Source organism: Nelumbo nucifera, chromosome 7 (genome assembly GCF_055504915.1).
Source record: "Nelumbo nucifera cultivar China Antique chromosome 7, China Antique-T2T, whole genome shotgun sequence".
Lineage (NCBI taxonomy): Eukaryota > Viridiplantae > Streptophyta > Magnoliopsida > Proteales > Nelumbonaceae > Nelumbo > Nelumbo nucifera.
Genome location: NC_142655.1, coordinates 44,933,252 through 44,948,091, shown reverse-complemented (window position 1 = coordinate 44,948,091; position 14,840 = coordinate 44,933,252). Strand labels below are relative to the sequence as shown.

The 14,840-nt window shown below is 41.4% G+C and overlaps 1 long non-coding RNA gene across 1 annotated transcript; it reads left to right on the top strand.

The window, feature by feature from the left end:
- The first annotated feature begins 5,518 nt into the window (after positions 1-5,518).
- LOC104609496 (uncharacterized) lies at positions 5,519-6,325 on the top strand. The gene is made up of 2 exons (XR_737280.3): positions 5,519-5,728; positions 5,860-6,325. It is a non-coding gene; the product is annotated as an uncharacterized LOC104609496 (long non-coding RNA).
- The last annotated feature ends 8,515 nt before the right edge of the window (positions 6,326-14,840 follow it).

Genomic DNA, 14,840 nt, shown 5'->3' with positions numbered 1-14,840 from the left:
AAAAGGCAAAGGAAAGAAACCGTTGGGAATTGACCTAGAGCTGCTCCCAAAGCTCAATGAGGACAAAAGTTGACAAATAGAAGATGTTGTCCTGGTGCAAGTCTCAAATGCTAAGCCCAAGAAAATGGTTTAAATTGGGTCATGGCTAGAGGAACCTCTATACTTTGAATTGGTAAGTTTTTTACATTCTAATATTGATGTGTTTGCTTGGTCTTCTGCCACATGCCCAACATAGACCCCTCTATATTACCCATACACTTAATGTAGATCCCTTGGTTAAACCTATAAAGTAAGGAAAAAGAACTTTGCCCCAAAGTGGTGGAGGACCACCGACGATAGGGCTGATCATGGGTTGGGTCAGACCGGGCTTAGAACCAATGATAAGGGCTTTTAATCTAGGTTTGGGCTTGGCCTACTCCGCACCCTTAGCCTAGATTGCAAGCCCAGGCCTAGCCCTACATAGGCCCAAGTCGGGCTTACAAACTTTCTAAGCCTAACGAGTAAAGATTTTAAGCCCATGAAATCAAATAATAAAATTTAATTTATTTAAAATTTTAAATTAAGAAATATGTAAATATAATACATAAAAAAAAATTATACAAGCCAAAGTTAAATTGGGCTTGGATAGGCTTTAGGCCTATGGCACAAAAACTAAGCATGAGCCTCATTTAATTGTTATACTTAAATTGGCTTGGATTATCTATCCTTTTATAGAGGAAGGCAAGGCCTTCATTCTCATCCTTGAGCAATATGGGACTTTGAACAACACTAAATAATTAGTGCAACCATTGAGTGTTTTTCCAAGTCCCACATTTCTTAGGGAATGAGAATGAAGTCTTTCCTTCACCTATATAAGGCTTTGGTTAGGAGGACAATTGTCATACTTGAATTGACTCAATTGTTAACATTTATATGTTAAAATAAAATGTAAAGCTTTTATATTTAGTATAAAATAATATACTAAATATTTTTATATATTTAGTATATATATATATATATATTACGAGTTGAATCAAGCCTAGGTCGGGCTTAAAGTATTAGGCCCAAGCCTAGCTTTATTTTTTCAGGGCTTAATGTAGGTCCTAGCCCTAAAATTTGTGTTGGAAGTTTGATGAAGAGGTCAAAAAGCTCCTCAGTGCCAACCTCATCAAAGGAGTAAAGTACCTGAGTTGGATAACGAACGTGGTGCTTGTCAAAAATGCAAATGGGAAGTGGCATATGTGCATTGACTATACCGACCTGAATCGAGCTTGCCCAAAAGATAGCTTCTCATTCCCAAGAATAGACAAACTAGTAGATTCCACCTCGAGGTTCGAGCTACTAAGCTTCATTAATGCCTATTATAGTTAAAACCAAATCCAAATGTATCCACCAAACCAAGAGAAAACAACTTTTGTAATTGAAACTGGGTTGTACTATTACAAGGTCATACCTTTCGACCTAAAGAATGTTGGGGTGACCTATAGTGTCTTGTAAACAAATTTTTTTCAAAATTAATTGGAAATAAAGTAGAAGTTTACGTAGATGATATGGTTGCAAAAAGTAAAAGTTTTAATTCTCTTATCATTGATTTAACCTATGTATTTACCATTTTAAGAAAATATAACCTGAATCTCAACCCGAACAAGTGTGTCTTTAGCATCACATCAAGTAAATTCTTTGGTTACATAGTCACCCAATGTGGCATCAAATCCAACCCTAAGAAAATTAATGCAGTCCAAAGGCTAATAGACCAGATCACTGCCCTCTGTCGTTTCATGTCAAGGTCGGCAGGGCGATGCCTACCATTTTTCTAAGCCATAAAAAAGTATAAAAACTTCAAGTGGACCAAAGAGTGTCAACCCGCTTTCGATGAAGTCAAACAGTATCTCATCTCGACATTGTTATTGACAAGGCCGAAGCCTAGGAACAAACTCCAATTATACCTCTCTGTGAGCGATGAGGTAGTCATCTCAGTACTAGTCTGGAACATAGATAAAGTGTAGCAATTTGTTTATTATGTGAGCAAGGTCTTACATACAACCAAGACTAGACACCTGGATATAGAGAAGCTCGCCTTTACACTTATCATATCAGTTTGAAAGCTATGGCCTTACTTCCAAGCCCAGACTATCGTCGCCCTCACCGATATGCCCCTTCGGCAAGTGTTGCAGTCCAATGTCCGAATTGCCTTCCAGTATGGAGCGACTAGATCGCACATCATCAATTACATTGATCTGATCGGAGCCCCAACATGCATGCTGAATTGGGCCGGTTCAATCTTTATTGTAATTGGATTGAACATAGATCCATCCCTATCCAATCCAATGCAATTGGGTATGATCAAATTAATATTGATAAAATTGGTTTGAATGTTGGATTCATAGACGCAAGTTTCATACAAATTACTTTTAATTCATTTTATTAATAATATATACTATTTTGATCATTTCTAATTTAATTTATTAATGATATTTAATATCAACTGATCCAATTCTAACTTAATATAAATCATCTGATAAATTAGATTTGATTTGCACTCAGATATTAAGGCTAGAGTACAAATACAAATATGAACAATACAAACTAAAAGATTGTACACTCTACATAGTTGACTTTGTATTCTTTCCAACTGAGCCTAAGGCTCAGTTTAGATGGAGTACAAATACAAATATAAAATATAAGGTTTTACACTCTACATATTTGTATTTGTACTCCTTCCAAATGGAGGATAATGAATCAAATTTGAATCTAGTTCTATTCAATTCAGTTGGATCCATTTGCAGCCCTATGTAAAGAAAAGCATGTGAGTTTTAATAAAAGTTTGCCAGATGTAGTTATCTGATCTTCACCCAATTGGTAAATCAACATCAAATGGGTCCTACTTATTATTAGAAGATCTGGGCCTAAACTCAACACCTTGACCAATCTTATTATATTGTATTTAATTGGGTCGAGTTAAGAAATATTGAAAATTATCTGAATCATTGGAGAGGTAGCAAGTAATGGGGGGCAAGTCCAGGGTCCCTGGTCCTAACCCAAGACATTCTCTGATAAGAAAAGGGAAAAGTCAACTAAATGGAAATCCGATTTCCTCAACAAAAGAGAAGGGAATTTTGACTTTTTGGAACCTTTTTTTCTAATATAGAAAGTGGGTTTATACAGATTGGTAAATGGGTGTATGCAACTCTTGCATTCCTTGTGTGTTGGGTGAAATCCAAGAATTGTGCATACTAAGTGTTTAATTATTATCACAATTAAATCATCCCACTGGTATAATATCTATTCTAATATAGAAAGTGGGTTTAAAAGTTTGACTATTTGAAAAAAAAAAGAAAAGAAAAAACAGTCTGAGTTGTTTGGAAGCTTTAAATAACACATGTACCGTGGGTGAGGGATAAAAGAGTATTTGCAGCTAATATTGTTTTAGCCAAAAAGACAGGCAAGAAACTGATTTAGGTTACTTTTATGCACAAGAAACTCCCAAACAACTACCCCAGACTGTTTTTTCCAAACAACAAATTTTTCCCAGTCTTAGGGTAAGATTTATTCAATGGTGGACTCAAATCCTTTATAATATACGGGTCACATGGTGATTGAAGCAAGGCATCACATTGCAGTTACGAAGAGGGCACTTTCATTGAGCCTGGTTCTTTAATTATATAATAACTTTCTTCAGTTCCTTGTGTTTTACTTGAGCAAATAAATAATCTAGAGAAATTTTAGAGTTCAGTTCACTTAAGAAATTTTTATTACTTTTATAATTTTATTTATCCATACCTCCACCTATGATTCATTGCTGATTCATTCCCTCACTTATCACTGTTCCGGTTTTATAAAATGTACTAAAGTTTATGAGGTGGGCTGAACAATAAAAATGCTTTTTCTTTTATTTATTCATTTAAAACTTTTGAGCCATTGACTGATACGCAAAGAGACCATATTGTGAATTTGGTGAGAATTAATGCCTCCCATGCTGAAGTGTCTAACAATAAAGGTGGCGTTCGGTAGTATGTATATATCGTAGATAGAGTCGGTGTGGTCCCATCCACGATAAGATATGGTGTTTTGTTATGTGTGGACGGTCCTCCTCCACAAAATAGCATGGACAAAGACGGGCCACACCCCAATCTATCGCCCATAGTATTTTCTCATGGATGGTCCACACTATGGGTTTTAGTGTGGGAAGGTTTTAGTGTAGCGCACTTGCGTTATATTGGTCCAATTATTCTCATTTTATTTAATCTTTTAATAATTTTTAAATTTTAATATTTATCAATAAAATAATAACTTTTAATGTTAATTCTAGCACAAGTCCGACGATTCTCATTCTCAATTCTTTTTTTATTATTTAGATATTAATTTTTTTAATATTTTTATCAATCAAATAATATTTAAAATATTATTTTTTTTTATTTTTAATATTTTTTAATTATTTAAAAATGCAAATGTTATCTACATATTGATACATTTTTTTTCAATTTATTTACCATATAAAATGCAAAAATTAGACATTTATGATCGACTATATAGATCTCCCATAAAATGTATATAAGATACATGGAATCAAAAAATATGGTGTGGACTAGTCCATACCACACCTACAGAATGCCACCGTGGGGTGTGGACTAATCCAAGCCACACAATCTATCTACAGTTCAGAACAATTGTGGACTATGGTGTGGTGTGGATTAGTCCCTGCCACAAGGTATGATGTAGACCAGTCCACATCCACCAATTTCTCATCCACACTACAGAACACCCTCAAAGTTAGCCTTTGGATATTCACAACTCATAAGTAGGGAAATCATTGTCTCAGGTTAAGTTCTAAACCTACTTTGATTCGACCCAATTGAATTATGTTGGTATTTAGCCCCAATCCAGATGAACTAGAGACAAAATCATACACACCCGGCTGAACTACCTATCAGGCTATATCACAATTGAACACGCCAGTACTCACCGTGGGACCCATCTGGGACCTGGCTATACTGAACACTGGTGTGTTCAACTGTAATAGGTAATTCAGCTGGGTGTGTATGCTTTAATCTCCAGCTAATCCGCTCTCGAGATCCTCCGAGTTGTAGGGTTGGTTGGAAAGGTTTGAATATTACCAAGAAAGTCGATACACCGCACATGTAGGCCAGATTTATCGGGTCGCCTGTTTAAGCAAAGCTTCTTTGACCAATGTTGAACCCGGATCCATGAAGAGTGCGAGACACGGATTCTTTTTCATGGGACCCCTCATGTCCTGATACCAAGAAAATAAGAAAATTAACAAATGAAAAAACCCAAATAGTGGTGTGGTCCACCCAAACAGTGGCCCCACCAACCCGATCAAATCCTCCGTAGTTTCTTTAGCCTAACCTTCTAATCGGTCTTGTCTGATTAACTAACAGGTAGAGAGAGTTGAGCTCATTCCATGGCGTTAAAATCAACATGACCCGACCCGACCCGACCCACCCATTTAAGTATTTTTTGAATGAAGTTACACCGAAGCATTCATTACACAAACAACCGTACATGGAGCTAAAGAATGTGCTGGGAAAAATCCATTGACAAGAAAAGAGAGTGGCAAAAATATATCCATGGCATGCCACCGCATAGTTGACAAAGCAAAGTCAAATTTAATTATTGATCAGTTTACACAAAACACAAGATGTTGAGCTCCATTCGTCTACATAAGTAGTAGGGTTTTCTTCAGTTTGCACATCGCTCTGTGACCTCTCTCTCTCTCTCTAAGAGCAAGGTAGGTACCCTTTCATTAGTTTTCTTTCTTTCTTCCTCCATTAATTCGTTTCCAATTTTCTTTGCAAAAGTATGAGATTTTTCAACAATTATCTCTAAAATCTCATTTGTTTCTATTCATTTAAATGACAGATAAAAGGGCTGTTGCCTTCATCTGTGAAGAAAGAAGAGATTGAATAGATGGGATATGTTGTGGTTATTTCTCTCCCATTTTTCATTCTCTTAATTCTTCTGAGCTTTGGATGCTACATCCTGGGGAGGGACAAGGGGCGGAAAGAAGGGCGGATGTTGGCAGCCCAGGAGTTTGGTATTAATGTTGTACCGCCTGGAGTGGTAGCACCAGGCGTTAATCCTGTCCCTTCTCCCCCTGAATTTTCTTCTGTTCCTCCTCCCCAATTCCCTTCTTACAACAATCCTCATCCAACCCACATGAAGCAAGGAAATGAGACCAATATATGAACAAGTGATCACCTCCTCTTTGCTCAATTAAGGCAAATTTGGCTGCAGAAAGCTCTTCAGAGGTCATTCTATTTTATTTTTCATATTGATGATCATGCACATGTAAACACGATGATTTGATGAGTAATTAATTAGTTTAGTCAAGTTTGTTAATTTATTATTTATTGATCACTTAATTTTTCAACTTTTTTATACATAAAGCATAAACAGATCGATTGGGCTTCCTGTTGTTGTAGTTGTACCTTGTCAAAGTGGAGTTGTAATTGCTTATGAGGAAAGTAGAGATGATATCTTGATATATTTAATTCTATCTATGTACTAGTACTAGTGGTCCATTACCATTACTTGAATATAATCTTGTTGAAGAGATAAACTATATAATGATCAGACTCATTTTGTGGGTCATCCCCATATCTGATCGACATACTTTTTCCAGTATTGTCAGACTCGGACAGGACCGGATGGTTGAACCAGTGATCCAGCGAGCTTTCTTGGTCCTGGTTGTTTGATGATTTTCATGGGTTGAAGATCTAACAAGCCGATTAAACCAGAAAAATTGTGACCCTGTGAAAATTTTGGTTTTCTGTCTGATCTGAATATGACATGCATTGCTTTCTTTTTCAAATAGGAAGAAATGCTTGAGAAAACAAATTAGGATAAGCCTTTAATGGGGTATGCCGTTGTGGTTGTGGAAGAACAAGGGTCCATTTGGCGTGTTTTTTTATTCGGTCTTTCAGCTGTTTATTAGCTGGAAACTATTCTTGTTTGGCTCGCGAAAAATCTAGCCACCAAAAGATGGACAGCTGAAAAGACACAAAAATCCCATCTCATGTCTTTTGCATTTTAATCTCACACGAAAAGACGCACGTCTGTCAAACATGTTTTAGACTATTCAGATCTTCATGCAAAAGCTCAATACATCTTTTGCATGTCAAAACTACCAATAAATCTTCCAAAATAGATACCCCCAAACGGGTCTCAAATTATTGATCCAATTTAAAGGAATTTGAAGATGGGTTTATACTTTAGGTATATAAGCTTCTGCTTATGTGATTTCTTTCCATCATAATAGCAATGAAATGCCCTCTCAAGCTGCAACGTGTCTAATTAAGAAGATCAATACCCACCAGAGATTCATCATTTTAGTGGCCCCAATAGTTCAAAGCAACGGCACGATTCATCTATTGGACGCTTTTGTCAAACCTATATTAATGAAGGGATGAGAGATCCATCCTATGGACGCCCAAAGATTGCGGAATAAGGGGCGAATTTCAAAAATTTTATCTCTCCCTTCAACTGGACGGCTTGTGAGTACAGCTCCAATCAATCTTTTCCCAAAAGATTGAAATCAAGATCCAATCTTGATTGCTCCCAAGAACTGGAGATCGAACTGAAGGAATGGCAATGGTAGGAGGGTGGCGGCAGGAGAGAATTCGCAGTATGCAGGAAATCTCTCAATCTCTCTTTCTTTAAGAGAAGAATGCTGTTGATAATATAAAAGGCTTCCTCCCCCTTCCTCTTTTATAATCTCAAAGGGATCAGCTCCTAATCAGATTAGGAGTTGCTAATCCAAATCATATTTGGGTTAGAAGTCCCTTAGTGATAAGGGATAATCCTTATCTTATCTGCAAATCAGATCAGCTGTCTCCTAATCTAATTAGGAGGTTTCCAGATCTAAATCTTATTTAGATCTTGGACTCTCTGAGTGGATAGGGTCTAAGCCCAATCCTTTTAGCTGACCCACTTCAGAATTCGCCCCCTTTAAATGACTGCTCAACTCAGCCCAGTTCGAAATGGGCTTAAGGCCCATTAAGGTTATGTACTCAAAAACCTTCCAAATTGCTGCCCAGTTGGGCTTCCTTGTATGGCGTGGGACCCAAGCATTGATCTACACATCAGCCACATGGGTTCAGCCCAGCCTTTGTTACAAGGCCTGGCCGAATGCACTGCTGAAGACAGTGTACCCCCTGAAACCCATCAAATGAGCTCTATGGGTCCAACACTTACACTAAGTGGTCCTTGGGCCAAGCCACCTTGTAACACCCAGGAACTGTGGGCAGATGCAAGATTAGCCCATCAGGCATTATCCTCAATGGTCTTACACTTAACCTCTCAGCCCATAATGATCATACACTGCCCAACAAGAGAGGACCTCTCCCTCGGCTGCAAGGAAGTGTATTGCACTCTCCACTTATATGGATCCCGGGAATTAAAACCTTCTTGCAAACAATTTAGAAACCATACATATATACTTTTATATCTTATATAAAATATATTTTGCAAAACAAATCTCAATGGTTGAAATCGGCTGCCGGCAGTCTTGGTTTCCATCAGCGAGAGTGCATCCCCGATCATTACCTTTGTCCGACAAAGGGGCTGATCCTGTCACTATGATCACCCACTCAGATGAATTCTCGGACTGTCCCAACATACCCAGGTTTTGACCCCCGCTAAGGATCTCACTGATTGGTACATCAAAGACAGCCCAATCCGACACCTAGTGTAGTATCATAATCGAGTCTAGGGGTCGGGTGTAACTTTCCAGTTTTGCCCATCAATCTCCAAGGTCCAGGGCAATACTGGAAATCTGGTCCAGTTCAAAGATTCAATTAATCCTACATTGTATGTGCCTAGGGTCTCACCCTGGCAGCTGAGACAAGCCACCCCAACCGACTTGGTGGCACTACAGTGTCAGCCTTGTCAGGATAGGTCTCCCCAGACCGACCCACTGGCTGTGAACATTCTAAACTAACACGAGTCTCATTAAGTGTCCAGTTTAAGGGTATTACACAGAAACATACCAAGGGAACATGAATCAAATATGTATCTTTATTCATTTACAATAAACTCATAAAGTACATCATTCTGATTGAAGCTAAAGGCATACAAAACTGTCTAACAATTAATTATGAAAATAATTGAACGTGAAGACAGTGTGGCGTGCAAGCGAAAAAGAGTAATGAAAAAGGAAAAATCCTCAAGTTGGGATCTCTTGTGTTTAATCCATTGAAGATTATTAAACCAGAGGTCCGCGGAGGATTCACTTTAGTTTTATGGATGAGATTTCTTAAGAACTTTCCACAAAATCAATAAGGACCAAAATATATATTGATGTGTATTGAGGTGACTGAAAATCTATTTTTTATTTTATTATTTATATGTTTTAAAAAGAAATACATCTTCATCCCAAAGTTTTATCAGTGTATCTATGTGTATTTGGGAAGGGATAGATGTATGCAGTTTTACCCCATAGAAACTGTTCCCAAGATTTGAGAATCCTGGTCAACAAAGTCGCAAGGGAAAGAAGTATGCACCAAATATGATAATGCTTAATACTTTGATCCTTGGCCAAAAGTTGAATTTAAAATAGGAAATAATGGGAATTGGAACTATCCAAATTGACAATTCCAAATTTTAGCAGAACTCAAAATGACATGTTCTCCAACTCCAGAGAATTAAACTGGATTATGATCCAAATCCAACTCTACTCTTGCAGTGTGAAGCAGTTTCTTTTTGTCTTCTTCTTCATCCTTTCTTTATTAAATTCGGCTACTTGGCAGATGGAGGTCCAGTTTGAAATGTTTAGGGACGAATTATCAAGCAACCTCGCTTGCAAGAAAAGACCTCCCTGGTTCCAACTTTTTGAAAAACACCAATAATAAACCAAGAGTTGCTTTTCTGTTGGACAAGTCTGGATAAGTTATAAAGGAGCCAATTAGGCTGTGTTTGGTTTGAAAGAAAAGATAGGAAAAAGAAGAAAAAGATAGCCTAAAAAAAATCTTGTTTAAGTTCCATACCTTTCCTTTTTTTTTCTCTTTTAAACCAGTTTTAAAGAAAAGTTAGGAGTTAGAGGATGTTGTGGTTGAGGATGCCAGTGGCAATGGGACAAGTTTGGCATGACCCAAACCTAACTCGAAGTTAATTATTCTTACCCGATTAATTAGAATAGGATCATAAAACAACACCAGCATTCTTAGCAAAGGCTATATTTACCATGGTTTTCAAAACCGGACCGGACCAGACGGTCGGAACAGAAAAACCAGGAACTGGTCTGGTGGCTGGTTTCATTTTTCCCCAGAACCAGGATTTCTCAAAAAACCGTTGATTTTGGTCAGCAAACCGCTGAACCAGGCAGTTAACCATTCGAATGATTTTGACCTTTTTTATTCTTTTTACATTTTTTTTTATTTTTTTGTCAAAACAGGCTAACCTTTTGGTTCGAACAGTCGAACCGTTCAACCCGGTAACTAGATCCCTGACCAATTCGATCTCCAGGTCGGTTTTAAAAACCATGATATTTACACAATTCCAATTTTAACTCTGTCAAGGGCTAAATGAGAGCGGATTAACTAGAGACAAAAACATACACACCCAGCTCATCCTTCAATAAATCCTCTATTATCTATCGGGCGATATTTTTTTATTCATGTATTTTGATAAATTTTGTCTGATATGCATTTTTCTATTGTAAATTTAGGTTATTATTTTTTTGATATTTTTTATATATAAATTTGTTATTTAATTTAAGAGATTAAAGCAAGTTTTATTTCTAAATAATAGCCCACCATATAGGTCCTACACTAATTGAAATGAGTTCTGTTTTATTTTATTTTTTTCTTTTTAGGTTCAACTATGATATTGGAAAAGTTTACAACATATCAACCAGTACATAAAAGAGGTAACCATTCAAGTGGTATTCATTAAAATTCACGGGGTGCATTGATTGGGCAAAACTCTTCCAATACCATGTTTTTCCCATATCATTTTTCTGTCTCTTAACAAAATTGTTAATATTCTTTTTTGTTATCTTCCCTTAGCTTTATTCTTCGGCTATGTATTGTCTAATAAATTAAAAAATAAAATAAAAATCTAGAAGGAATTAAGGAGAGTTACTTTTTTATAAAGTTAAATTTCGATTTTTTATTTTCATTAAATTATGCTTTTTATTAATTTGTATCAATTTTAATGAATAAAATTGTTGGTATTCGGATTGGTCGAGGGCAACAAGGTAAAAATCCGCTTGAGCTCTGAAGGCTGGTCGAAGGCTTTGAGGGGTTCTGAGGAGGTGTGCCGAGGCCGAGGCAGATCGTTTCTGAGTACTATTGAAGCCGGCGGCTTATAGCTGAGGGTTGTCGGTTAAGTGGTGAAGTCCCTGGTAGTCTGAGGTTTTGCAAGACAATATATGTCAGAGGCCCCAGGTGAGAACCCGAGGCAAAGGCTCCGATGGTCAAGTTAGTACGGGGGTTGAAGAGAGGGATCTAGTGCAGACGAGGGCTCTGACGAGGGTGCTCATATGCACTTGGCTCCCAGGAGGTAAGGTCATTCACTTAAGTTTAGAGTTAGAGCTGGTATTCAAGGATCCTTTACCTGGAGGGGGGTACCCTGTATTTATACTTGAATTGCCTGGAGGTTGGTGGAGATGGATGCCCCCAATGAGCTTCGTACGAGGGCGGTCAATGGGAGAAGCGGGGATGGTGGGGCGCTCCGCTATTGACTCCGTACAAGGGGAGCGGGGTAGCCCCCGTTGTGCTAGAATGGGACCCTGGCTGGCATCCATGGGTTGGGCCCTCCAGCTCGAAATGGGCTGGGCCAGGTTACCCTACATCACTTGTCCCCCACTCTTGAGGCCGAGGCAGAGACTTCGGCTTCGGCCAAGGGGACTAGCAATGGTGAGCGCCAGTGGACTCGATGACTAAGGGGTACCCTATAGTGCCTTTGCTCAGCTCGTCTTTCGCGAGCGGGGGACAAGGTTGTTAGCATGCTTTGGCCTTCTAGGAATGTCAAGCAGTAGGGCCTCAGGAGAGCTAAGCCCATGCCTTCTCGTATTAGCAGCTCGAAGGTGCATGCGGCGCTGGCATCTCTAGCTGGCGCATGGGGACCGCGCCCAACACGGATTCGAAGACCAGGTGAGACTCCCATGTGCGAAATGGCCTTCCAGGTAGGTCGGTGTGCACCTTCGCCAGGTTAAAGGGCCCGATCCAGCAGGTCACGGCGACTGAGTCCATTGGTTCACCCGGGATGTCGTTTCGCCTTCCAAGGGCGCATGCCTAGGGATACGACATTGTTGGGTTGCTGATGTGGAGGTCCCTACGGCCGTTGGGTCTATCACAATCTAAGTCATTGCTTGGTTGCCGTTTTGTATTCCGAGGTTGGGTGCCGAGTGGTGCGTCGCGGTTGGGTTGTGGAAGCAGAGGTTTCTTGGCCATTGAATTCGGCGAGATCTGGCCATTCATTCTTCTTTAAATAGGGGCCTTAGTGCCGATTTTTCTCCGCCATTTGTCTCTAGGCAACCTCGCATTCGAGTGAACCACTGCTCCCAGACCTTCGATTTTCCAGCATCCCTCATCTTCCTCCTTCCCTTCATCTTTACGTAATTCTTTTCACCATGTCTCATTCTGATTCTGGCCCGGAGTGTTGTGAGCTTCCAATTGGCTCGGAAGGGAGTTCTCCTTCGACTTCATCCCCTTCTTCCCTAGGTTCCTCGGTAGCCATCCCCCCTCGATGGGAGGTGATGGGTCTAATGGAGAGGATAGCCTCTAGGGGTATCGAGGGAAGCCACCGAGGCAGTGACCCTCCCTGTGAGAGCGCTACATCAGTGACGCCAAGGGAGCCGGAGGGGTCCCCCTAAGCCGAGAGGGAGGAGACCCCAGATCTTGCCCCGGGGATGGTGGCCGAAAGTGCTGCCCAAGGGGCGGCCAGGGCTGGTCTTCCATGTCCAAAGTTTGATAGTTCTCTAGATGTGAATTAGATTAAGTCCCTGGCTAGGCAGTACTTCATACCTCGGACTTACACCATTAGGGTGCCCGATGTAGGTTATCGACCGTGGACTCCCGAGGATGGGGAGATCTGCGTCGACCAACACTTCCTCTAGTTCAGCCTTAGATTCCCCCTTCACCCTATGATCTCCGAGTTGTTGAGGTGGTATGGGATCACCCTCAGCCAATTAGTACCCAAACGCTCTTAGGACCATGGTTGCCATGCTGGTAGTGCCTTGGCTTTAGGGGGTGGAGCTGACGCCCAAGCTCATCCAAGCTATGTTCATGCCGAGGAAGCATACTTCCGAGGCCAGTATCTACTATTTCCAGCCTCGTAGGACTAAGCCCATAGACAGCCCTTCGTCCGTCCACAATTGGAAGAGTAAGTTCTTCTTCCTATCTTGCCCCAAGGGTTGGTCTTTCAAATCGGGATGGGGAGAGGCTTGCCTGATGGTGGAGAAGAGTGCCCCCTGCTTCGGGACGAGGAGGCTGCTGATCTAGCTCACCTACTCGTTCTGGGGAGAGTCCAGCCCAACCCTTGGTGGAGGAGGAGCTCCCGCTGGTGTTCGCGGGGCTTAGTCTTGCTCCCCTCGGTAGGAGAGGTATTGTAATTTTTTTTTAACATGTTCCCTTTGTCTTCGGCTTGGTATACTGACACCTTCTTGTTTATTTACAAAGGTACCGATGGACGCCAAGAAGCTCTTGGTAGAGAAGGCACGGGCCAAGTAGAGGGCTCAGACCCAGAAGAAGGCTGGAGGGAAAACTCTGAAGGGCCTGACCGAGGGAAAGCCTATAAGGAACGATCGGGTTCCCGCCCCTCCATTGAGGGGGAACGCACATCAAGTCCCTATCAATCGAGGGGACAAGGACAAGAGGCCAGCGGCTGGAGATGACAAGAAGCCGGCAACCAAAGGCAACAAGAGGCTGGCAGATCGTGCGAAGAGGCCCGCGGAAGGGGTCGAAGCTAGTCAGACAAGGCCGGTTCCTGCGGCCGAGGCTGGGAAGAAGAGGCCAGCCAAGGGGACACCAAAGGGGCAGTCGCCGATGAAGGTGGCTCATCAAGAGCACCATGCTGTGGGTGCTACACTAAAGAAGCCCCCTACAAAGGGGCACCCCGGGGGGACCGCATCTGCCCCCACTTCCTTCCAAGGGGTTGCCGAAGAGGCCGAGCATCCCACAATAGTTTTCCGCCCCCAGTGGTCCGTCCATGAGGGGATTCTATTACACAAAAGGGGGTCGAGAAGGCCTTGATGAGCGGGGCCATTCTACTAAGGGATTGCTTCGAGATGATCTAGAGCAACCCCTAGTTCATTTACAACGAGGGGTTCTACAACATGGCTGAGGTACGTTCCTTGCCTTTTTCTCTTCGTGATTGCCCCCCCCCCCCCTTTTGTTGTGGCATTACTGATGGCACTTGATGCAGGTCTGCCGCCACTTCGTCGGACTATGAGATCAAATGGGCCTCACCTTGGAGCACTTGGAGAAGATTAACGAGAAGCTCTAGGTGAAGGTTACCACTGCCGAGAGCAGTCGGGACAAGTTCAAGGCTGCCACAAGGATGAGCAATAGCTCCAGGTGACCCTGGAGGATGACCTAAAGGCTGCAAAGGCTCGCCTCGACAAGCTGCAGGAGGCGCTGAAGACATCTAAGGAGGAGAGGTCTCGTCTCGATAGCCTCTCCATAGAGTCTTGCCAAAGGGCGAGGCGGGCCGAGGAATGAGCAGCCGAGAAGGACAAGCAGGTGGCTGAGGCTGAGAAACGGGCAGTCGAGGTGGACAGGCAGGCGTCTAAGGCCGAGAGGCGACTGACTGAAGTGGTAGAGGCTTTCAAGCGGTCTGCCAAGTACCAGCTTGCCTTCGCCTAGTATGCTTTTGTGATCTACCTAGATGGAATCGAGGAC